General features: G+C 40.3%; 1 protein-coding gene across 4 annotated transcripts in view; it reads right to left on the bottom strand.

The window, feature by feature from the left end:
* Positions 1 to 26,580, bottom strand: part of LOC109525506 (leucine-rich repeat and fibronectin type III domain-containing protein 1-like protein) — an 83,822-nt gene that overhangs the window by 34,418 nt on the left and 22,824 nt on the right. For all 4 annotated transcript variants that reach the window (XM_019886055.1, XM_019886052.1, XM_019886053.1 and 1 more), the window contains exon 2: positions 4,736 to 4,840. The gene's annotated coding sequence lies outside the window, so the exon portion shown is untranslated. The remainder of the gene's footprint in view (positions 1 to 4,735; positions 4,841 to 26,580) is intronic.

The following is a 26,580-nucleotide window of genomic DNA, read 5'->3' as shown; positions in this document are numbered from 1 at the left end:
CAAACAAACACACACACACACACACACACACACACACACACACACACGCACGCACACACAATGGTTCAAACAAATCCCCATGTAAACGCGCAGGGGCTGATAAACAGAGTTGTTCACACAAACCTTCACCTTGACTATAAAAGACATCCAAACCAAACAAACATGATCTTGCACTACGCCACTCTTGTTGTTTCACTCTGTACCTTCCAAAATAGTCAGCTGACTTTTTGTGCCATTTCCATCCAACACTGTTGTCAGTGCATCATCTTTCTAAAATCGTCCTGCCAGTACAGTACATAATGAGGTGATGCCAGCACACTGCAACAATGCTTGCCAGTCCATGTTCTGTTGCCGAGGTCTCGATCCTTTTATCTTCTGTGAGCTACTTTTACACATGGTGAAAGTGCCACAGAGCAGCTCATGTTTAGCAATGTGTGTAAACATTGTAAAGTTCTAAAGCATGTGAGTGAATATGCTACACATGCTTTATTTTTGCACATATCACACATTCAAAAATGATACAATCGGTCTGATATTGTGTACTTTGAATTCCCCCAAAATATTGACTCCGCTGATGAGTTTTTCAAGATAAGAGCTGTCATTCAACCTTTTTTTTTTTCTTGCTTTGATTTGCGAGCGCAGACTTGCGATATGGCTGCTGTATGGTGGTATGGTGGCATGAACTCCACTCAACTAACTTCATAGAACACATCAATTAGTAAATAATTCTCCCCCCCCCAAAAAAGAGACTTCAGTCTGTTTATTGCCACTCCCAGCTGGAGTTTACGATCAAACTAAACATAAAACAAAGAGAATTACACCTAGTGTCTGCTTGCTTGAATTCTAATGCTAAATAGGATCTATGTTGCAGTGTGATAATGGTTATGAGCATAACCACCACAGACCACAGAATTAACATCCCCACAGTTGTCATTTGTTTGCACTATGAACCGAGGAGAAATGTCGAATCTGTATTCACTATCACTCCTGAAAATTCAAAAGAATTTGTAACTGCTTTTCGTTGCTGTATGAACTTTTTATTTGCAGTATTTTTCAAAAATTGCGTCCTTGAGGTTTACAAACGAGTGACCATGAAGCATACTGATGTCTATCTTTCAAAGATTATTTTCCTTATCACATAAATGCTCGAAAAGCGACGAATTAGCTGTGAGGTTTTTGTGTACTGGGCTGTGTAATCTCCAACTTTCCATGCCTACGAGCATTCACGCAAACTATCTGAGTATTCCTTGGAGCGCGGAGAGCAAAATCACACATGCACATGGTGGCCAAACCTGCATCACTGCTGTCCAAGAGCTGGAATCATAATAACTAAGTTCCATGAGGTAGAAAAAAAAAGATATCAAACCACCTAAATATCAAAAGTGAGGATGTCATTGAATAGAAATGTGTACTATGAATAAAATGAGCACAGAGGGGATCAAGCCTTTTGCATTGCTCTTTGGAATGACATCCCACTGAAGGTTCGGTAAGCCCCCCATCGCTGCCCATCTTTAAAACTCGTCTCAAAGCTCATTTTTATTCATTGGCTTTTGACTCAGCATGAAACTTGATTTTTTTGTTTGTTTGTTTGTTTTATTGTGTTTGTGCTTTGTTATTAATTGATTGTTTTGTTTGTTGTTGTATGAATTATTTTTGCTCCATGTACAGCACTTTGTATGCAGCGGTAATTGTTTTAAATTGCTCTTGAATCACAGTTGAGTTGAGTTGAGCTGGTTATCACCGGCTTCTTCAGCATCCTCCCATGTTGTGTCTGCTCGGGCCCTGCGATTAACTGTCGGCCAGTCCGGGATGTACTCTACCTCCTGCCCATATTTAGCTGGGAAAACAGTTGACAACTGGTACACCAGAGAACGCACTGGTGGTTTGAAGGATTAGGAAAACACAATTGTTAACAACAATGAAAATACGTGACCTTTTATGCAGATTTGGCTTCATCGGCATGTAGAGAAATTAGTTTTTCAGGTTATTATAGTCTGACTACTTGATTGTTTCAGTACAGGCCTACATTTTCCACTTTTGGACAGCTAGCTGTACTTTATTGTCTCCTCTTGACCCTCTTGGGTCTGCGTATTCACCGAGTGTTTAAAAGGTTGAGATGTGACTGATGCGTTTAATTTTGCATAGAGCAATTGTGAGCTGTTCAGTGATTATGGCGATTAGGGAGGAATGATAACATCTAAAAATGAATAGGGGGGTGTAATAAACGTAAAAGTGGAAATAGAATATGGAAAAGGGTACCAGTGAAAAGGACAAGCTGTAACGAGAGCATAGAGAACTCAGAATGAAGCGAAAACCAAAAGGAAAACAGGTTAGATAACGATGCCGCTTGGCAGTCATCACGTTAAGATATCTCCATTCAGGGACTCTGTTTGCAGGTGACGCTGTAGAGAATTGATCTCACACTCCATCCAAGTTAAAAGACCACATGATCATTCATTCTGTCACGCAGACACATGCACAAAACAACACATGCTTGGGCTTTGCTTGAAATGGATCCCGATGTAAAAGCATACAGACAGTTGGCTCATGAGGTATTCAATGGCCTTCATATGCTAAAATGCTTGTATTGCCGTGAAAAAAATGGATACGATGGTTTTCGGTGAGAATTATATGGCTTCTTTGTTCTACTTTTTTTTTTTAATTCGCTGTTCATGTTGGGTAATTGAAAACCATTGAAGCGATTTACCTTTCTAATAACATGCAATGACATTTTTGTTTATCCAAACATGCGAGCATACATGGAGGCAAGCTGCACGGCACTAGTTTAAATCCCATCATGTTGCTGCAGTCACTTCCATCACAACACACGTGAACAGAAATCAGGGGATAAAATGACCATTCCAGGATAGCACAAAACTGCCGAACGGCAAACCAAGATTACGTGCAAGAAATTAATTGTGTGCATGTTTTCACAAAAATCCACTCACATTTAATATTGAGGTTCTATTTTTGTCCTGCATAATATTCTGTAAAATCAATAAATAAATTCGGGTATATTTTATCATATTTTGTTTTTATTTCTTTTCTTCCGGATTTTTTTGTTTTGTTCCACATTTAGCTCCAGGTGTTCATAAAAAAATATATAATGTATACTGAATGTTTATCAGCATTCAACAAGTGTTTGGGTTTGTCCAAAAAGAGAAAATTATATTTAAAAATAATAATTACATAAAAACCAGTTTGAACCGGACAACAAGGTAAGACAATGTCCTTGAAATGACACAATCGAAATGCATGTTTCTTCTACAATAAAGTGTGATTAGATACCAAACCTTGATCAACTGACTTTAAATCCAATTATAAATAAATGATGTTCAAAGCGTATTTCTCAGCAAAACTATCAGTCCTATATTTGTCTTTGGTGTGAATTTGACCGTCATGAATTTATTATGAAATGTGTGGTGCAAACCATTGCTTGTTGTGCCGTGGGAAGACAATCTGTTTTACAAATAATGTCTCATTTGCTTGAACGGTCCCACTCGAAAGCTGTGTAATGACATTTTGAAAGTGAAGCTATTTGGGGATGAAATTTGTGGTGTAACATCGCTGACAGGCACATTTCTCATCCAAGCAGGTGTGCCTGTTTGATAAATATCTCCAAGCACATAATCATTGAGAGCAGGGCATCAAGTAAATTTAAACCACATTTGCATGCGAGTGTATGCATGTTATTATTATCACAAAATTCCGTTTTTATGTTGAAATATGATAGCTGCGCCAGAAGGAAAATGTCTTGGGCATAATTCCCCTTCACTGAATATGCATGATATGGTAAGTGACACCCCAAGTATTGGCATGATGACATCGATGAGATAACAGATGAGAACATGTTTTGGGTTCAAAAGTGAGGGCTGGAGCAAGGGTACCATCGGAGTTATATTGAGTCAATTAAACTCAGCAAAACTTATGCGGATGTGTTGTGAATTGGTTCTGGATATGTGTGAATTTTTTTTGATGGAACCATGGTGAGCTTGGTTCGATAAAGAATCGGTATTCCAAGTACCGGTAGGTCAATGTGCATTTTATTAGCTTCAGGCTTGAAACAATTTTGGCAAAAGGAAAGATAAATATATTTTGTCTTGTCATCAATAAATAGGCACCTTGAAAACGAGCTTGCTGACCGAAGAAAATTGAAAATGATTAAAAAAAATCCATTTGAAAACAAGCACGAGCACTTTGTAAAAGGTCAAAGCCCTTTTGAATTGGGTCATCATTTCTGCTGCGGAGACATTGGTGTTTAAGTGATATTCCTACTGGAACTACAACATTGATCCATATCTTGATGAAGAGTGAATCTTGGAGGAAAGTGCTGAGTAAGGTGAAAGTCACCGATGTAATGGTTTTCTCGACTGACTTCCGCATAGGCAGCGTGGATCCATTTGCCACTCAGGAACAATGTAAATGAAAGCTTTTCTGTCTTTATATATGCCCTATGATTGCCCACCAGTTCACGGTGTAGCCCGCATTTTGCTTGAAGTCAACCGAGAAATGACTCGCGACCAATGCTCCTAATATCTTGAGATTTCATAGAATCCCGTCCAGGTTCAAGACACACAGTGGCAGATGTTACAAAGTGGAAACAGAACATTACAGAGCCTCCTCCATGCTTCATAGGATACAACAGTTGATGTACATTAAGCCATTAATACATGAGTCTGGCCAAGAGGGAAATAAAAAAAACAGTGACAAGAACTTGTATGTTAAGTTTACTTACGTCTATGAAGTGTGTTGTGCTTTAATTCGGGTCAACATGAAGAACATCTGTAGTCAGATGGGTACTGTAGGTTAGGATGGGCAGCCTACGGGGAGGGAACCCAACCTGAATAAAAGAGCAAAGACACAATTGGTTATTTACAGTCGAAGGCTACTAATGTATGTTGGGAAGACACACTGACACATATGATCGGGGTGGAAGGCCGTCTCAAATGCTTGTGCTTGATGTACAACAGGGGTGCCCATTACGTCAATCGCAAATGACCAGTTGTTCGCCAAGAGCGTGTGGTTCGATCGCATGGCATTAACTCAGCCAGCCCACCCAGTTTTACGTGATTGATATAGCTGCCTGTCAATGGCTGTGAATGAGTAAAAAAAAACAAAACAAAACAAACAAAAAAACGTAGATAGCTGCCTATCATCCAATGTGAAATGTGTCACTTGATTGATGTAGCAAAACTAAAGCAAATTAGCAGTTGCCTGTTAGCCTCCAATTTATTTCACCTACTCTAACCTTAATAATAAAATATAAAAATGATTAGGGGACCAAGTAAACCCAGTGCTTCCAAAGAGAGTGAGAGGAGGATTTTTTTCAAAATACGAGTGAAGAGGCAATGCGCTCGGGTATGCGCTCGCGATCTCCTGCGTGCCTGTGCCTATTTTGCAAGATCATTTACACACGATGCAAGTTTTTATTTCAATGCCACCTGAGGGCTCAAAGGTCACAGGGATTCAATGTTGGTGCTTGGCCTTGCCCCATACTTGCAGATATTTCTCCAAATTCCCTCGACGTTAAATGATGAAATCACAAAATTCCTCCCAACCGTATGTTTACAAATGTTGGACGGTTGTTGATAGAGTGGTGAATCCTTGCATGGAAACAACTAAGCCTTTCGGGGATGCTCCTTTCATACCCAATCATGAAATTCTGCTGTTTCAATTTTATTTATTTATTTTTTCGATCCATTCATCCATTTTCTAATCCGCTTATCCTCACAAGGGTCGTGGGCATGCTGGAGCCTATACTAGCTGTCTTCGGGCATTAGGCAGGGTCCACCCTGAATTGGTTACTGGCCAATCACAGAGCACACATAGGCAAATAACCATTTGTGCTGACAATCAGACCCAGGGACAATTTCGAGCGTTCCTCTCAGGGGATTAGAAAATGGATGGATGGATGGATGGACATCAGATACGGGTACGCCAAGGAAAATACATACTGCCTAAGACTCACAAAAACCGATGACTACCCCACCCCTACCCGCCCCTAACACACACACACACATTCACACTCCAGCACACAAATGGCGTCACTTTCTTCTATACAACTCAATCACAGGCTGGAAGAAAAACAACAAAAATGGAGTTATTTAATTTCTCTATTTTCAGGGTGCAATGGTTAAGAGTAGGCTCAAAATTAAGCACCCTTAATTAACGTCCACCTACAGAACAAACTAATTTGCCTTCAATTTAGCCAAATTTACGTGGATATGTTTGTGCTTTTGTGAAAAAGGAACTCAACGACGACCCACTTCCTCAGCATAGGCTGAACAATAGCAAATCACAAGAGAAGTGGTACTTAAGGAACCAAAGCCAATCATGGGCTGGTCACACTAAAAGCTTGTGTCATGTTTCAAGGGACAACAGAGTGAGTGGGAGAGGAGGCAGCCGCAGAGTGGCAGGCAGAGTGACTGACTGAGCTAAGATGTTTGTGCAAAAACTCTGAGAAAAGGGTGGGTGTTACAAAACACACAATCCCCGCGGCTGCGTCTATGCAACTCTGATTTGTCACGGCACTTTGAAGACCAGTACCCGCAAACCTTGATATGAACCAACCAGGTCTTTTGGGTTAAAACCCTGTGGGATGACCAAAAACCCAGGCACCCAGGCATAATAGTCACTAAATTAGTATAGTGACAGTCTTGTCCATCAAAATACCTCCTCCTGGAGTCCCTCCCATGTCTCACATAGTCATAAACATCCTCTCCCGCCAATGCATTTCAATGGGCATCAGTTACATGCAGATTTTTGCTATTCTAGGACTGTCCCGCCCCCCATCCCTTCGAATAGCGGGGGTCCACTGTAAATTTGATTGTAGTAATATCGCCCTTCAACACTAGACATTCCCGGTAAGAAAGTGGGTGGTACGATCTAGCCCCCCATTACCGCAGATGAAAAATTGTGGCCTGCTCCATTATTTAAGTTGGTTATCCTTGGTATACAGGTAGGATGTCAGTTTTACTGCTACACCTCTTATGCACCATTTTTCGGGAAATTGTTTGAATGGGGCTATTTTTATATCTGCCCACCTGTAAAAGAATTGAGTCTGAAAAACAGCTCCACTCGAGAATATGTTTGTGTGAAAATCATCAGACTTTTCCTCCAGTAAGTATCTTCAAAATTCAGTCAAATTGCAAAGATTTTTTTTTTTCCCACATGGACAGACAGGTTCATTTGAGGGGATTTTATTGCAAATGTACCTCACTGGAATTCTTATTCTGTTTCTTTTATCCGTGCAGCAAATGTAGACTAGCCACATTGAAATTATGATAAGCAATTCCACTGTACTGATGGATAAAAAGGATTGACTAATTTGTGTAATGAGACCTGTTTGTCAGTCAGTAAAGGTCTCCTGAAATGGCCAGAATGCTGGCACTTATGCTACACTTCTGGACTTTAAAATAAAATTTCCTCAGTAATAATTCAGTCAAAATTAATGGGGACGTCTCTACTCCTCTCGTCTGTTCTCTCCTTAATTCACCGAGGTGGTTAAAAAGCTCCTCATGGCAAAGTTCTCAAAGTCCCTAACCTCAGCAAATTGTGAGCGGATCACAGTTCAAAACATGTACCGTACTCAACATTTGTATGCACACCCACACACAAACACTTTGCGAGAGTTCCTCTCATTTAAAACGGTTTACTTCATACTATTTCTCCATTTCATAACCGCTGAGGGCATGTTCTCCCAGTAGCTTGTTGACATAACTGTCTGCTTGCGCATCTTTTCATGGATATGGTGTTTTTGTGATGCACTGTCTTGAATTGATAGGATGGGTTATGATAGGTCTTGAGGAGACGGCCAGACAACAGTTGACACTGACCTCTCTCTTGCCCCTGGACTTCCGTCTGAACACTTCCCTCCGCCTCTGCCTGTGTTCCATCTTCGTTATCTGACTCCTCTGACTATGTGCTTCTTCATTGAAATCCATTCTTCCAACCTACACCTACTTCTGCCTAGCCACTTTGTCCGGCACTTCATGCCTAGGCCTAGAGCCTCCTCCCAGTGGCATGTGCCTGAAACACATAACAAGGGTGGCATCTTGGAGGCCCCCCTGATGGGATGGCAGAACCACCTTATCTGACTTTTCTCAATACTGTAGGGCAGCGGCTCTAACCTAACCCTTGCGGATGACTGAGCTCTTCACGGTATCTCTAAGGAAGCGAAATCACTTTGTCCACTTGTGTCTTTGATCTTGTTATTTCTATCAGGCCCCATATCTCATGACCACGGGTAAGGGAGGCAACATACATCAACCAGTTAATGAAGAGCTCCTCCTTCACCATCACAGATTGATACAGTGTCTGCATAACTGCGGGCACTTCACCAATCTTTCTGTGCAATTCGCGCTCCATTCTTATCCCAATCATGAACGAGACCCCAAGATATGTACTTTACCAGTGAGTACCATGGCGTCAGGTTTGAAGTTTCTGATTGGAGATTGAGGCTTGATTATGAATTTTCTACAGATGCAAAATAACTAAAACATAATTTCTTCTGCAAAATTGATATTTTTTTGTGACTGTAAATGTTAAAAATTGGTGTGTTTCAAAACATCCTCCAATTACTGTCTTCAAGTCCCCCAACCCTAGACCTTTATTCTGTTGCATGCATCGTATGATTATGTGTTGAGATTTTATTTAACGTATTTTCCGCAATATAAGGTGCTTCTGCTTTCAATGAATTTTAAAAGTGTTTCCATATATAAGGCGAACCGCATTATAAGGCGCGTAGAAGAGAAGCTACAATAGTGGCTGAGGTTGCATTATGCATCCACTAGATGGAGCTATGCTAAAGGGAATACAATACAGATTTATTTCTATAGCGCTTTCACAACCGCTGCAGCTGTAACAAAGCGCTTTACAGATTTAAAATACTACGTCCAAGAAATCAGGATATTGACCCATATAAAAGGCGCATCGGATTGATTATAAAGCGCACTGTCGGCTTATGAGAAAATTGAATGCTTTTAGGTGTGCCTTATAGTGCAGAAAATACGTACGGTACTACTTCCACTTTGCAGCTTATCTAGGCTGTTTAAAGGAAAAACAGCAGCTGATGCTCCATCATCCTCCTCTTATCATGTCCTACCGCCTGCCATTCCTTCTGTTTTATTTTGCAGAATGCCCTTCATTTGGTCATCTCTGCTTCCATCTGTTTCCTCCCCCCCTGCACTCGTCATTCTTTCACTCTTCCCCCTCTATAAAACTGTCTTCTCCAATCAACTGCCCTCCATCTCTAAGACATCCTTGCTTGTACACCCACTCCTCCAAATGTGTCCACCAATTGCTGTTTTACAATCAAAGACTTCTTATCTCGTTAATTTAATGGTCATCATCTATTTATTCTTGGATGGCTTTAATACCTCTCTTCTTCCTTCCCCCTTTTGATTGCATCCTCCGTCTGAGCCCCTCCTCTTTCCCCATATGCTTCTCATGGCTCTTCTCCATTAAATATTGGTCAGCAATCATCCATTCATCTGTTAGTCCACCTGATGCTTGTTTGCATGCATTGACAATAACTCGGCTTGGTGACTGAAACGACACAATATGGCCCTTACCAATGCTCCCTGTAATTTTCCATGCATCTGAGCATTCACACAAACTCACTTGAGCATTCATTAGGCAACATCACATCTGCACACGGCAGCCAAACCAGTATGTACTGCTACTGTTATAACTATGATAAGGCCAAATGGCTGAGTTGAGTGGCCTTTCAGATGTTCCAGCATGAAGAGAATGTTGGGATCACTTACTGTGATACTGTGTAGATGACAGATTTTCAATTTGTTAAATTTGACCTTTCTGTCTCAGACATTTGGCTGAGTCGTTAGAGAAAAGATGAAGTAAAAAAAAAATACAATCTTTGACATTTCACACTTACAATGTAATATTTTAAAATATATGTGTGTGATGTCACATAGACATAGGACATTTTTCATCCATCCAAAATATTGTTGTTTTTTGTTTTTTTTTCTTCGTCTATGAGAATGATCTAGTCAAAGATAATCAGTGCAAAACTCAAATTGAATTGGATTTGTGTGTGTGTGTGTGTGTGTGTGTGTGTGTGTGTGTGTGTGTGCGCGTGTGCGTGTGCGTGTGTTGTCACAAACGCAAGTAACTAATGTCAAAGACAAAAAGGTTGAACAATGAAACAAACATAATTTGGCTTTACTGAGTGTAGTTGTGTTAAAGAATGATTTTTCTGTGTCTGCATGATAATTTGATTTAATTAGCCTTAGAATTTCTAAGACGATGGAGCTGGACTTTTTTTTCAGTATGGGAGGAGAGATTTGTTATTTTATGGTGCATTAGCTGTTGTGTGGTGTGTCGGACAACAGCTACCAGCATGTATTAAAGGAACAGTGTTCTTTCTACTACCCGAAGTGGACACAATTCCGACCCCTGGCAAAATGCAAAAGGTGAATAATAAAATAAATTCAACTCCCCAAAGAAAGAAGTCATTAACCAAGGTGTTCAACAGAAAAGAACAATTTTTGACAAATATCGCATTGAAGCAATGATTCACGTTAAAACTACAATGACTCCAAATGGAACTCTGGATGTGCTCTGAGTCAACTCAACAAGCGCAGAGTCACAGACGGTCGAGTGACCGCTCACAGAAGTTCAAGTGTGAGGGATTGAGAGTTAAGTGGTGGGTGGATGGAAATTTAACTCGTCTGTCAGCTTGCAACAAAAAGGTACAAGACCTGCGATACGTTGTATGTGCACCATCAGCCATATTTCGGGGATGGGACAACTAAAACGGAACATTTTTATTGAGAACTGAAAGAATTAGAGCACCTAGTGAATGTTTTCATCCCATCCCCTCATCTTAATCAGAGGATACGCATTCACGCAAACATCAACCCTTTCTGCTTTCCTTTGTGCCTGTTCCACTGTCACCTTTCCATCTCTCTCTTAAGAACCCCGTATCCCCACTTGTTTCAGATTCCAACTGCCATTTCCTCATGGCCCCTCTTTATGTTTTTCACTTGTTCTTTTTGTTACTCACAGTTCTTTCACGGGCGTATCACAATTCAATAACACAACTAGTGGCTCTCTGGTGTGGTTATCTTCAGAAGTAGAAAAGAGACAAAACACAAAAGTCTATTTGTGCAGTCCATGAGGATTTGGTGGGTGTGTTGAATGTGTGTGTTGACTGAATGCCAGTTGGCCTGTGGCGCTGCAAGCTGTCCTAATGAAGTGATCTTTTCAGCCCTCCAACTAATGGATGTGTCCACCAGGAATTAGAATAATTAGGTTAACCAAAGAGAAAACTCATCTATCCAACGAACATTCTGTTTGAAGACTCCTGTGATATCACAATCAAAACTAATATATGACATAGCTTGGAATTTCATCTATTAGTGGACCGTTTCGGCAGTACGTTGGCCGACTGGTGAGCAAGTCAGCCTTGTCTCGTGTCCTACGAGCGGAACGACCTTGCTGAGAGGCGGAAGCAGTTTCCACGCTCTTGACCATCCAATGAATTGTGACTGCGCAAACAAGTTGCCACGTAGCTGGAGATGAGTCCAATGGTAATCAGCTTTTTGCACGACGATCTTACTACAGCTAATCGGTGGAATTTTGCTTATCTGGAGGGTAAGCTGCAGAGAAAAAAAAATTGCAATTTTGGAATCGGCGTGCCAATTTTCGTTTTAGTCAGCATAAAAATCGAACTCAAAAAACAGAAGTTTTTTGGGGGTTTTTTCCAACTGTTCCCTAGTGTCACAGTTGATAGACTGTGACAATATTTAAATCTCTCGAAATTCATGATGGCCACCACACCCCTGCAGTATACTATCAGTAATGCAGCAGTCACTTCATATTTTTTTTCCAAAATATTATCCATGTGGGTGGTTTGCCTCAATGACTTCAAGACAAGATTATTCACAGTTTCGCACCTCTGACAAAAGTATTAATGATGAATTAGACGATTATCAGGCTTATCCCGACAACTCATGACAAACCTTTTGGAGCTCCGGTGATTCACACTTGTCGGTATCACTAAAGAAAACGGCATCAAACACGATCATTGCTTGAGAGCCTTTTTTTGTTTTTGTTTTTTTTTTGAAATATGAACAATTTAATCTCATGCTTCTGATGATTGACCTAGCTAAGCCCAGTGGATTTGTTTCATTGCACCCACTGGACATAATACATCCAAGCAGTAACCTAACACCAACGTAGTTGTGAACATTAAAAAAAAAAATGTCTGAAAACGATAATCTGAAGCAAAATCTAACATCCTGCTACCAACTTTGACAGCTGCTCTCCAAGGATTCTCCGCACTTGAACATCACCACAAGCTCTCACTTACGTCTCACATTTGTACGCACGCCCTCTCACAGCCCCCCCTTCAGCGTACACCGCAAGTCACTTCCTTTTGTTCAAGGAAAGACAAAGCTGTAATTTAACTTCTATGTCTGTCTGCAGGGGGTGTTTATTCCTGCATGATATGTTTACTGTATCTCTGAAATGTGCAAATAAAGCAATTTCTCTGCAGTTTGTATCGTACAGGACAGTGATTTACATTACTTGAGGGTTTCCTCTTTGGAATTCTTATTATTAAAAATAATAATTATTAAATCTAGGCCATGATATTGCAACAAGACAACTGATATTTTACACAAAGGTTTTCATGTTTTGCTTTCCATGGTGGACATGTTGCCCTGTGTATTTACACAATGTTCAAGCAATGTATATTCTATGTCACTCCAACAGCTTTCAAAAACAAGGTTAGCATCTCCTCAACAACTACCTACTTTTACTTTTGTCCCTAGGAGCACCTAAATTGTCACCTCCCGTTTTCCTAAGTTCTTAGGAGGAGCTACTGCTGTGCCCCCCACCCCCCGCCCCAAATGTTGTAGCCACCTAGGATGCAACAGCGGGGTAAATATTCCGTAATGATAATTTAGTGCTACAGATTGTGACAAAACTAATGTTATTTCACGCACATTTAGATTGATGTTTTGTTTTGATATTTTAATGTCATTTTAATCCCCCGTGTCTCCAGCTGTGTCTTCAGTTTTGTTGTTTGGGTGATTTCTGCTGATACGGGCTTGCTTTTCTCATGCTGCATGTTTCATGAAGATCGATTGCTCTGCCATGTACTTGTGTAACAAGGGCTAATGATTTTTTTGCAAATGATTATTTGTCAGTGTGTTTTGCTAATTAGGTAGATAAGTGAGAGTGCAGAAGCGCATTCATAGGTGGAGATATATTGTGCCAAACTGCAAACACTCTCGGCGATTTGACAGGACTTGCATTCATAAGGGGTTGGAAGAAAGCATGAAAGGGATTATAAACCTGACAGACACTAAATAAATAGCCCACAAGCCATAAATCAATTTACTATATTACAGTATTAGTGTGAGAAATGTAATGTTCTTATTACTATTTTACAGTTAGCACTGTTGTGCAGCCAATTAGAGGTCTACATTTCTCCTTAATATTACTCTGAAGCATACCTGTGTGTGTGTGTGTGTGTGTGTGTGTGCGTGTGTGTGCGTGTGCGCGCGTGCGCGCACACACACACACACCGTGTATATATATATATATATATACATATATATATATATATATATATATATATAGAAAAAGACAGGTATACTACATTCCTGCGACATCAATTTAACTCTGATTTATTTGCTGAAACGTGCTGAAGCTTATTATTATGCTATTATTGTCATTACCGAAGTCATTACCGAAATCACATGTTGATTAATTAGACCAATGACCATTCAAAACCTATGCTCATCAGACCATCATAAATTGAAGACCCCCTCAAGTAAATGTCAAGTGAATTTTTCACCTCATGGACGATACTACTGGAAGAACTGCGATGTTGCAATTTATTTTTCAACCCCCTGGTATATCAAAATTGTAAGTGGTCATTGTTTTTAATGGATTTTTACTTCACTGTAATGCGAAGAAGAGCCGAGGAGACTTTGGCTCATTGTATCTGCACCAGAGAGCCCTGGTGTAGCCTAGCAGTGGGTTAGGTGGGTTGGTCAAGGTAGGCCTGCCAGGCCTGTATAGCACTGAGAGAAACCCAGAAAAAAAATGTTACTTATATTCTCTCTCTATTGTGGATTTACAGCTATTGCAGGTGGGTCTGTAACATATTTTATATATAGAAACCAATTTGTGGTTTCTAGAGAGCAATATAAAGCTGCAGCCATGCATAATAGGTGTGTACAATGCAATCTGCACGAGCATTGTTGGATGACCTTGTAGGTGCCACTATAGGGCAAGAACTAGCATTAGATAATTGTTGATTATTCATTCCTCTATTTTGCATTTATTCAAATTATTTTTCTTTCCTCATGCCACGTTCTTAAAATCAGCCATTTCCCAACATTGGAAGCAGGTTCATAAATTGCTGCAGTTTCAATAGAGGTTATTGTGTAAGTTTTTGTACATGCCCAGTTTTCTGTTTCTGGATGCTGCAGATGGGACCACCCATAGGAGAAGTAATAAGATGAGGGAAGGAGCGCATTGGTCACTGTTCCCCATCTCTATTTGCTCATAGCACATATCCTTTCATCTCCTATCCCAGAAAGACTCCCTTTTTGTCTGGCTCTCCGTTCAGCCGCATCTCTCCTTCCATTCACAAAATGATGTGATAGGATTCATTAACCAACAGTGAGACGGTATATTGCATTGGAGCCCAAATGGATGCCCTCCATCAGCCATTCGTATACTTGTACATATATTTTGTCTCGGGGCTACACTTTGAACACTGCTTTAATGAGCGAAAAACAAAGTGAGTGGAATATTGGTAGCATTGTTGTCTCTCGTTCCCTCTCAAACACACACACACACGATGCACAAAACATATACAGTTGAACCTCTTTTCAATGTACCCCATTTACATTTTCACCCCTATAACGTTCACATTTCAAAGTCCCGATTTCACGTAATTCATTTTCCATTTGACGATTTTGCTTCCAACGAACACCTTTACAACATAAACGTCATTATAACGACCAGATTTCCACCACAAAATAATGAAAAGGCCTTCGTTGCAACAAAGTGTGGGAAGTTAACTGCCGCCGGTGCGACCTTGCTTATAAACAAAATGTACAGTGCGGGATTCCCCCCGTTTGTTAACAACGCTACTGATCGACGCGTACATTGTTGTACTTCCGGAGGCAAACAAACAGACAGAACTAACACCTCAAATCTAACGGTGACTTTAAACATTTGGACAGTATTGGGTTTTTTTTTTAAATCTGTCCATCTGTGCGTCTCATGGGGGCCAAGCCCATGAAACCAAATGATGCTCAATGACAGCCATATGTGTGTGCATGTGTATTTGTGTGTGTGTGTGTGTGCCCCCTCCACACAATACAAAAACATTTTCAAATAAAAGCATGGAAGGAAACCTTGTAGGTGTGAAGGAAGATGGTAGGTGGGAAGTGTTTTCATGGTGATCCACATGGGGCTATGTTGGTGTAGGAAGTACTGACGAAAAACATTGAGAGAATGAGTGATACAGTGCAAAGAGAGAATCTGGGGAGCAACTTTTTGGTACAAATCAGTTTTGTACAAACATACTGGAAGATGGACACAGATGAGGATGACAGTGCAGGTTATTGAGCTCCAGAGCACAAGATACGGAGTGTTTTGGTGCACTTATGACACTGTGAGGTCTTCTCAGGATCACTTCAGAATCATCTGTCGTTAAACTGTGGAATATAGCAGCAACATTATCATTTCATTATTGACACTGTCAGATGTACCAGCTCATATGAATGTCTCATGCCTCACAGCAAATGAACTTGTAACAGAGCCGAAGTATTTCTGTGATGCATACTTTGTGGTGTATGTATTCATTATTTCATATGATCAATATGTTTTCATTTAGTTTTGTTAACGCTAAGTCAATGTTTAATTACAAATCCGCGCATGACCACAGTCTCTGGCCATCTGTACATGAGTCTTATTAACACTGTATAGGACCTAATCTTTCATCACAGCATATTGAAATATGTGTGATTCTGTGACAGCATCGATGTGTGTGTGCGTGTGTATGTGTGTGTGTTTTAATAAAATTGTTCGAAGGAAGTTACTGTAAATGACACTTCCTTCAATGATTTCAAGCATGTCTATCTCACCATGAATTTGTGCCTCACTCTATGGCACACATTTAAATCCAGAATTGTTTCTTAAAAAAAAAAAAAAAAACAAACAAACTCAGTTGCACACAGTAATTTGGTTTTTGTTTGTTTTTGAATGTGAAGGTATAAAAATGCTGTTGCAAACAAGAATGAAAAGGCATTATGACCCCCCCACAACAACCAATTAAAAAACCTTCACATTAAAGTGGTGATTAGTGACAACCCCCCACACACTTCCTCCCAACATCTTGGCATTGCTCCCATATTATACATTGAAACTGATTCAGTTGATGGTCGGATTAGAAATTAAATTAACAAATGAATGAATTGGGTTTTTTGGGGGGGTTATTTGGGTTTAGTAAATCACTTCTTTGTTGGAACAATACTTGTTGACAATAAATCTTACACCGAAAGAAAGCCTATTCATTTCCCTTTCGCAACATTGGTAAGGAACATGCATTTGTGGAATGAGCAGCAGAGCTGAGTAGGTGTGGAGCCCACAAAATCATTGCCAAATCGCTGCGAAAGCCAAAAAGATTATTTTGCTTTTCCCATTGAATTACGTTTTAAGATTCTGCCTGCGGCAGTTAGATCATACGATAAAGGTGTGCAGAAGACACAGATAATGCCATGCTGATTTCTGCGTTGATAAAGTAGCATCTTTTGGTAGAGGTAGTGTGATGTTTTGAGGCGACATATCCCCCAGTGGAAAAAAAGAGCTTGTCATCATTGGAAGCAATCTCAGTGGAGAGAGATACCAAGATGAGATTCTTCAACCTGTGGCTTTGCAACCTCAACGGCACAAGATTTATTGCCAACAAGCATTGTCACAACAAAGGAATAATCTACCAAAAACAAGTTTCCTTACTTATTGTGCTGTGATTTGTCTCATTTTAATTGATGCGCACACAGTTCTGTCCAGTTAGTGTTGCGTAAAGCCCAAATATGACACCATTTACGTAAGAGGAGTGCTCCAGCTCCCTCTTGGTTTTGCTAAGCTCCAACTGCACAAGGTCAATGGAATCACGGGTCACTCAATCAAGCAGCCTGTTTTACCTCTCATCCATCCAAAATCTGTTAAGTACATACTTAATCCGTACTGTACATGGCCTAAGGGAAAAAATGTTGGCTATAAAGTGATATTGCTGCAGTGCATCTTGAACCTATTGGCAATGTGTGATTTTCAGTCTGTGATTTCAAAACGGTGCATTGAAAATGATGGAAAACCTTTGACCTAGTCAGGCATTGTGTGAATCCACTGAAATGGAAACCGGAGACTTCGACACACGCGAGTCCTACTCAATTCAGTGCAGTCTTTGGATGCTAAAGCAAAAGGCCTTTAGTATTTCACCTCTGTATGACGTTATAGTTGCATATAATGTGTTGAAGACTGGAAACGTCTGGAATCTCAAGAAGTATCAGCCTACAGACGGGCATGAACAAATGTTGAAAGAACTCACAGCCTAAGTAATCTTTGTGGGTTTACTTTGGAACATGTTTCTGTGGATTAGTACGCACCCACAATCGCTTGCACAAATCTGCATCACGTTGGCTCCTCCAATGTCGCACAGAAGACAAATGCAAAACGAAAAGTGGCGTTACCAATTTGTTTATAAACAGTTAACAGCCTCACTCCAATGGATCTATACGGACAGAGAGAGGAGCGAAAGACAAGGAGCACGAGAAGACAGCTTAAAAGCCCAGCAGTTTAATGCGTCACTTATCATTGGTAATGTTATGAGTATGTTTGCAACCATCTCGATCGGCCATAAAACCACTTACGGTATGTATACACGGCAGCACAACTCTTTTCATCGGATGTGTGTCTTATGCGTGCGTGCACTTGGGCAAGTGTAATTGGCTCTCCACTAAGTCCTGCTAAGCCTGACATTATTGAGAGCTGACACTTTTGGATAAATCACTCCACAGCACAACACGGATACTTAGGGAGCAACTGAGAGATAAATGAACGGGAGAGGAAACGCTGAGTAAAAGCTCATAAAATCTTGGCCTTCATGGGAATAGATGTTAAAAATACTGAAGAGTGCCTATTACCATACTGCGGTGAGAGGAGGACAGTAGTGAGCACGAAGCCTTTACTTCCTGAAGTGCTCTCTCATTTACCATAGAAGCAGTTGAATATTCCAAGATACCGTGGAATATAATCGCCTTCATTGATGGTTGGCAATTTTGTTGTAATTACCCACTATTTTGATTATACAGAACTTTGCAGGTCTAAGGTCATGTAGTCTGGACCCAGCATTAGATGTGTTGATTTAGCTAGGCTATAATTTGATTACAATGTCAGTCAGTAAAGTGCAGACCTCCACCAAGACCAAACTAATACCAAAAGTGAAACACATTCTTGTAGTGGCTTAAGACTGTTGTGTAACATTTGTGTACATTACACTGCACACTCGCACCCACATTCAACTAGGATAGGCTCCATTGACCCGTGACCCAAATGAGGATGTTATAAAAAATGGACAAAGGAATGTACAGTACACTAGAGTATGTTAAATTAATCAAGACCTCATGCCGCCTAAAATGCAAAACCGGTTACAGGGCATTGACTCACAGATGGAAACGTTTGAATGTCCAAGCTTGTAAACTAGGTTCGGAATTAATAATAACTGAGATGTACTGTAATTGGAATCCTTTTTTTCCAAATGTTTTTTCACATTTTGGATTTTTCCTGTTTGAAGAATTCTTAGATGGATTTGGTGCAGGGAAGCAAGCCGAACAACTGCATATGCTGAGCAGTGTCAAGTTAAATGCTAGAGTACACATTCCCTGACACAGAACATCACTCATAACAATAAACAGACAAGCAATTTCTGGCGCTTTCATAATGCCTGCAAGCAGAGGCAGGCTTTTTGCATCATTCTTACTCTGCATGCTTAGGTCTCTGATAACCTCAACAAGGGTTTCTTTAGCCTTACTAAAGAAAGGCTGTGAATACAGGCTGGTACACAAGACATATCTTCTTTTCAAAACCTGTCCGTTCACGAGCTGGAAGGAGCAAGCAGAGAGAAAGGCAGCCATCCTTTTTACAATCTAGGAAACAAAGACGAACAGCCAAGACTGAAAGAAAGTCAAGTGCGAAAATAAGATTTCATTAGCGTGTGAGTCAGAGGTGGAGTGAAAGAAGGATAAGGAAGTTGCAGTAGGACATTCTGACAATTGCAACTTACCATCACACCTCATGTGTGCATGTGGGGTGTGATACTTGAACGTGCACTTCTATCACACTCATTAAATAAATCCAAGTGACGTTTCCCCCCCATCACTGTGTTCAGGAACTGTCATTGTGCAGAGAACCTATATGATTGTCACATGGTGGTTACATCAATAGGGTATGTGGTTTGTTGTTAGTTTTGCCATATTTCAAACCTCAAAAGCACACGTAGCTCACATGGCTCTTTTTGATCAGTTGTTGAACTGGCTATGATAGCAAAGTGACAGTTTAAAGGATATTAAGCTTATTTATTTGAGAGACCCGCATACTTTCTCATGATCCATCCATCCATCCATTTGCCGATCTGCTTTATCCTCACAAGGATCGCGGAGGGTGCTGGAGCCTATCCCAGTTGTCAACCATCCGTGCTCACACTCACACCCAGGGACAATTTAGAGTGTTCTATCAGCCTGCCATGCATGTTTTTGGAATGTGGGAGAAAACCCACGCAGGCCCGGGGAGAACATGCAAACTCCACACAGGAAGGCCGGAGCCGGGATCGAACCCATGACCTCTGCACTGTGAGGTCGACGAGCTAACCACCGGATCACCGGGCCGCCCACTTTCTCATGATGACCAATAAAAAGAATTGCCAATTTTATTATCAGAAAATCAAATTTTCGCATTTTATGCGCAACATGAGACAATAAAATGCTTTTTGTGAATGTGTTACAAAAGTGTGAATCCATATTCTCTACAATAAGTGGTTGCCCACGCTGAGATACAGTTGGACTTGGGAGATAAAGATGAACACATAGATCGGCACATACAGTAATTCATCAAGTCTGATGTGGTGATACTCAGAAGGGCTTAGTCTGATTGAAAATGACAAGAATCCAGACCAGCTCCAAGAAAAATCCATCCATTTTACCATCCACCTTCTATTTCTTGTTCACTGTCACTCCTTTTCTAAAACATGAAGTGCATCGAGTGAACAAAGTCAGCCCAGGAAGCAGTCTAACGCTCAAAGAATTTACAAATGGGTTAAATCTTTGAACTGTGGACTGGCTCGTTCCTCAACACATTTTTTTTTTCTAACACTCAACCCTGAGGAGACTATTCTGACACTTGCCTTCTCACATTTCTTTTTAGGTGAGGTGTAAGGTCAGACAGCTTGGCGTGAAGGCTTTTGCGTCTGTCACCTCTCAGACACACTCACTCAATCTCATTTCCTGCAACTATCTGTTCTAGGAGTGCCTCACCACGTAGTATATAGCAAATATGTGTGATGGTTAAAAGTATATGTGTCATGATCATGAGAAAAGAAGATGGAGTTCATGAAGTGAATGACCAAGATGACAAGAGCCATGAAAAAACTCCCGCTGACATTCAACTCAGACCATGCAGTGAGTCAGCGTCACTTCAGGCACATTTCCTAGTTTTATACCTGTTTCAATTATTTTACCTTCATCTGTATTTTTAGGTTTTGGTTAGGGGTTAGGGGTGAGGGGGTTAAGGTTAGGTGTGAGGGTTTGGGGTGAGGTTTAGGGGTTAGGGTTAGGGGTTTAGGGTTTGGGGTTAGGGTTTGGGGTTAGGGGCTAAGGGTGGTTAGGGGGTTAGGGTTAGAGGTTAGGGTAGGGTTCGGGGTTCGGGTTAGTAGTTAAGGTTTAGGCTTAGGGTTAGGGTTGGGTTAGGGTTAGTGTTGGGGTTTAGGGTTTAGGGTTGGGTTAGGGGTTAGGGTGAGGGGTAAAGGACCTGGGTTAAGGGTTAGGGTTAGACCACTGAAAGGAGAAACACTGAAAATCTCCTTAAAATGCTCAAAAATGTCTGGCAGTTTTCTCCTCTGGAAATGGATGGCAGTAAATGAGTTTGGTACAACTTGAATAACTTGCCTGATGAACTGTAACTCAAAGCCCAAGGTTCAATTGCAGCATGGTGCAATAAAACATATTGCTGCTCTTGTCATCAAGGAAAACTCATGGGAACATCTCATGACCTATTTTAGGTCTCCATCATAAGTGGTGAATATCTCTCTTGTCTGATCGTGCACTGTAATTTCGGGCTGTTTGTTCTTTGAGGAAGGCTTCTCAGGACAATGAAGCACAGAGACATCGGAAAATGGAGCAGAACCGGGCTTCATTATAAGCGTCGACACTATTTCAGAGCAACCGCAGAATATTAAAAGCAAAACATAAAAAAAAAAAAAAAAAAAATTCCATATCAAGGGAGTTTGGACATTCATGTTTGATCTACTGTACATTTTCAACATTTCAGTCCTTATGTTGTATTTTATTATGTTAGAGAATAGGATCATAAAATAACAGTCACTCTGATGCAGTTTTCCTGTCTTCCTTTGTTTTTTTTTTCTCTCAAGCTGTCTTGTATGCCTCTAATCACGTCCACCTGCCCACCACCTTTTTGTGTCGCTTTTATTTTCTTTAAAACAGTTGGCGGTCTGAACCATTACCAATGAAAGGAAGTCATACCTCAAACCCTTTTTTCTTTCTGTCTTACAGTCACTTTTAAAGTGTACTTGTCATGCAGATAGGTCAAATTCCACATAATGACAAGGGAAAAGTTTGAGAAATGCATTTGCCTTTTAAATTCAGAGGGTGGGCTTAATTGACAAAATTTTCCATGTTCATTCTGTTATTCCCCATGACGTATAAATCCATCTTGAAAAACCACTGCGGCCGCCTACACATGATGTATTTGGTTTTTTTTTTTTGCATCATACAAGTGTGCAGGAGGGTGTAACACAGCCTCTGACTCAGGATCAGATCCAGCTGCCTTTAAATCCAATTTATCAGCAACGTTACTTGTTTTGAGTGCTGATTGTTCATTTTGGCGCTTGACTTCTTATTAATCTAAATGAATTGCTTTTTTTTTATTCCAGTTTTATATTTGTAAAGGCCAATTAATCCATGGGCACAGTAATTTGAATAAGTTATTGAAAAATAAACTGAAAGCCAGTTGTACTGTTTACATTTTAAATATCAGGAGTACCGTATTATTATTATTTTTTTTGCACTCGGGACCTTGTGCAATTCTGACTGGAGATTTGCACAATAAATGTTATCCTAATTCATGTTTTTAATGCAATTTATTGATTCAATTAGGCTTCGCTCATGGTGAATAAAACTAACCTACTCATAAATGTATCTTTTTTGAATGTGTCAGTTATTAAAAATGTTTGTCCTTATTTTTACATTGTGATATGTACCGTTTTCGTGAAGGGGTGCACTTGATACAACGACATGAATTTTCAGACATATCGCCCAGTCCAACCCCTGATCCCACCGAATTCTAGTGTGCACACATTGGGAATCACAGATCAGGACTGTTGCTGTTTTAATCCCAAAGCAAAATTCAATCTTTTTCTCCCCCTCATCATTCTACCTGTCATGCCTTTTTTTAAATGTATTTATGTCTGTGCGAGTATATGTCTGGCGTGGACGGACTAATCCCATGTTCATCACATTCTCTGACACAGTGACCTGAAAGCCCTAGTCTCGCACGTACTAATCCAGATGAGGCCATGTGGTGATTAAATTCAAGATCATATGACACAAAAATATGAAATACGCCATTGAGATGCATTTTTACATTATTTGTTCCTTTCTTGTGTTGTTCTTGTGATTTACCATTAAGCCGTGTGTGAATGTGTGTGTGTGTGTGTATTTGTGTGTGTGTGTAAATTTAGTTTTAAACTGTTTAAACTGGAAAAGTGGGCAATGAATCATCCAAAGTTCCTGCGGTACATCAATGAAGCAGCTGAGCTCGTTTTGATGTGCCACCACAATCACGGTAGAGGCAGTTCAGCACAAATCTTCGCTCTATGCCACCACTCAAATGGCTTCAACACAATAGCCACTTTGCAGGGGACACAATATGCGGCTGTCTGAGCCACCAAGATGATGTGTCATCAGCTCACAGATGTCACACTAACAAACACACAGAGGGAAGTAGCCTTCATGGAGCTGATGACACAGAAAGCTATTTATAGCCTTGGTAAGAGGTAAAAGGGTCATGAGACAGTTACTCAAGATAAAGAAGCAGGAACGGTACAGCATCCTCGTAACTTGGGCTGCAACTAGGTCAAAATCTCATGGTATGATATCTTCACTTAATTAAGGATACAGTACACTGTGGTATTATTACGGCATTGTTAAAAAAAAAAAGCTTGTGGGAAAATACCACAGTGTTTCTCAGGAATGATAACCTTTAAAAAGATTTTAACAAGACAGGTGAAAATGTCTAATAATAACACATTGGTCCAGAGAGTGATTAAATGTATTTTAAGCATGCTGGAGCCTATCCCAGCCGTCTTCGGCGGGGTACACCCTGAACTGGTTGCCAGCCAATCACATCGACGAAAAACCATGGCATGGGTGTCCTTACTTGGACTGGTGTTTTTCCACAGCAAACATGGCTGCCAGTTTGTTCAACACAAACAAGGGCCTGAGGCTGAAAAATCAATCGACATATTTTTATTGCTGTTGTTGCTGATGTAACTCTCCCTTCGACTCCATCGGCATTAATGGCCACTCATTTCGTAAAAGCATTTGCTGGTGAAAGATTTGAATAAGATTGGAATTGCTCTGCAACACTGACACGGAGTAGCACTTTTGTCCATGACATCATGTGCAGTTGATGTAAAATTCGTTTCCTTTAATTAGTTTAACATCAAGTTTTGTCTGTACTTCCATTTACATTACGTTGCTCTAACTCTAGATTTATCCTTGTTCGACATTTATGTTGTTCATCATTTTCCTCAGTCTTCCCATTTCCTGCAAAAAGTAATTCACTAACAGTGTTTATTCATAATGCCGTTACTCCCATCAGTGCCAATGAACTCTTTTTGGAAAAGGGGTGAGTGATGAAATCCATCCACTTATGGCACTGAGACGGACTTTTTGTTTCTTGTCAATGTGGTGGAAAAAGGAGAGCCTAATTATGGCAACATAATTCTCATACATCGTGTTCGCCAGAGCTAAACTGATCAGAGCCCGAGTTTGATCATTTGTGAAATGAGTCGTAATTAAATGTGTGATGTAATGCAGGAAACAAGTAAATCGACTCAACCAGTGTAAAGCAGGATGTGACACCAAATGGCAAAAAGAACAAAAATACCTGTTAATGTGTAAATGGTCACTATCGAACAAGCAGATCCATTCCTCTTTTATTGCATACCCCGAGGACAATTTTACACAACATAACTTTTGCACAGTGTAGATCACTCCATGCTGCCACAGTAAAATCTACGAGTACTACTTGGGTCAACTGTGAATGGACATAAAATGAATTCAAACCAGGGAGGAGAATAAAGCTGATGAAGAGAAATTGGTAGTGTGGAACACAAATGATGAGAGGTTAAGAGAAAAAAAAAAAAAGGAGTGGGAGAACAGGGCTAAGTTGTTTATGAGCTGCCTAAGGAGAGGTCAGCTGCTACCAGTAGACACACGTTAATCTGTCATTACTCTCTTCAGGCCTTTGGCACTGCCACACTCATGAGGGAGCATGCGTGTGGCTGCAACAGCAGAAAGTCTGATTGGAATTCAGTTCAAGGGCTGGATGAAAGCTGAGTCACCATGACGACCTGGAACCAAGGAGCACAGCAGAATGGGGATGATACTTGGTCGAAAGGCAAAGGATGAAAAGGAAATGGGATATCCTCATTTGTATTTGGGCCACTGTTCCACCAGCAACTTAGAGTGAAGTCACAGTGTAGAAGTAATCATCTTAATCGTTTTAAATTACGCGCAAATACCCCCAAAACGCATTCTGCTTGGCTTCGTAAGTGAGTGACGCATTTCACCATCTGAATTAGATGCAATCAATTTGCTCTATTTTTACCAGTTAGCGCCACGCAAAAGCCACACAATCAACTTTTGAAGTTAAGAAAACCGCCTAGTCAAATTTTCTCTAAGCTCTCCAATTTGGGGCAATATTAAAGCTCCTGTTCATTGTGGAGACTGCTCCATCATAGTTTTTCAGTGAGACAGAAATATAGTCGTCATCGTTTCATTGTACTGTACAGATGAGGAAAAAGAGGACTTTTTCAGCTTTGTTTGACTCAATAATTCTATTTTTGTGACATTTTCTGCAACGACTGCAACAGAAACTGTAGCCTCGCTTATATAAAGGGCACAAATGCCATTTGTTAGAAGAAAAATCTTCCAGTTTGATGTGTGTCTCACAGCACTTTGGCGTTCAGTGAGATGTCACTCAAACGTCTCTCAATCACATGTCAATCCAATGACTGTTGTGATGACAGAAATTACAGCAAGTGATTGAAAGCCTCCGCCAGTCCATTTTTCCAAAATAGTATCCCTTTTGTTGATACATTCTATGTAACCAAACATTCAAGGAATGTCTGGGATGTGTTTCATAAGAATCAGATTTTGGGGAGAATGGATGGAGTTAGCGAGATAACGCTCATGAGCATGACTTCAACCTGAGAAAATATTGCCTCTGGTCAGAGCTGTAGCCAGAGCACAGGAATAAAAATAGAAAAATGCTATATTTGCAAGTGAGCCATCACATTAATTATGTCTTTCATACCCCAAGCTTACATTCACTTGTTACATTTGTATCAACACAGTGTTCCATTAACCCACCATGCATGTTTTTGGAAAGTGGGAGGAAACCAGAGTTCCCGGAGAAAACCCACGCAGCTAGCCAGTCGACCACCGTGTCGCTCATAATAATAAGATTAGATAAGAAAAATCTTTATTTGTCTCACAATGAGGATATTTTATTATTATTATTATTATTGTTATTATTATTATTATCATTATTATTATTATTATAAGAAAGGGGGTGTTGGTATTGATGATGACGATTACACATACAGTATAAGCGCTTTTCAGCTCACCCAGAGACACTTTACGGGTAGACAAAAAGAATAAATAAATACAAAAAAACTGCATAAACTGTTCAGTGTTTAAGTGAACTGTACCTTACATATTGTTGAAGAATGATTTCCTGTTCTAAACAAACAAACAATTGCAAATGGAAAAATTCCATTGAACATGATGTATGCTTATTTAGGCGGCGATTGGCTGGCAACCAGTCCAGGGTGAGGTGTTGCAAGGAATTCAAAGAGTGTTGTTTCAGAAAGGTGCCAATAGAAGGCCCAAGGCGGCCACATAAAGATGGTAGAATAAGAACTGCAGAGAGAGAGAGAGAGAGAGAGAGAGAGAGAGAGAGAGAGAGAGAGAGAGAGAGAGAGAGAGAGAGAGAGTTGAGCATGGCTTGTGT

This window comes from Hippocampus comes, unplaced genomic scaffold, assembly GCF_001891065.2.
Source record: "Hippocampus comes isolate QL1 unplaced genomic scaffold, H_comes_QL1_v1.1 scaffold29, whole genome shotgun sequence".
Classification (NCBI taxonomy): Eukaryota; Metazoa; Chordata; class Actinopteri; order Syngnathiformes; family Syngnathidae; genus Hippocampus; species Hippocampus comes.
The sequence above is the reverse complement of the archived record's forward strand: the minus strand, read 5'-3'. Positions and strand labels throughout refer to the sequence as shown.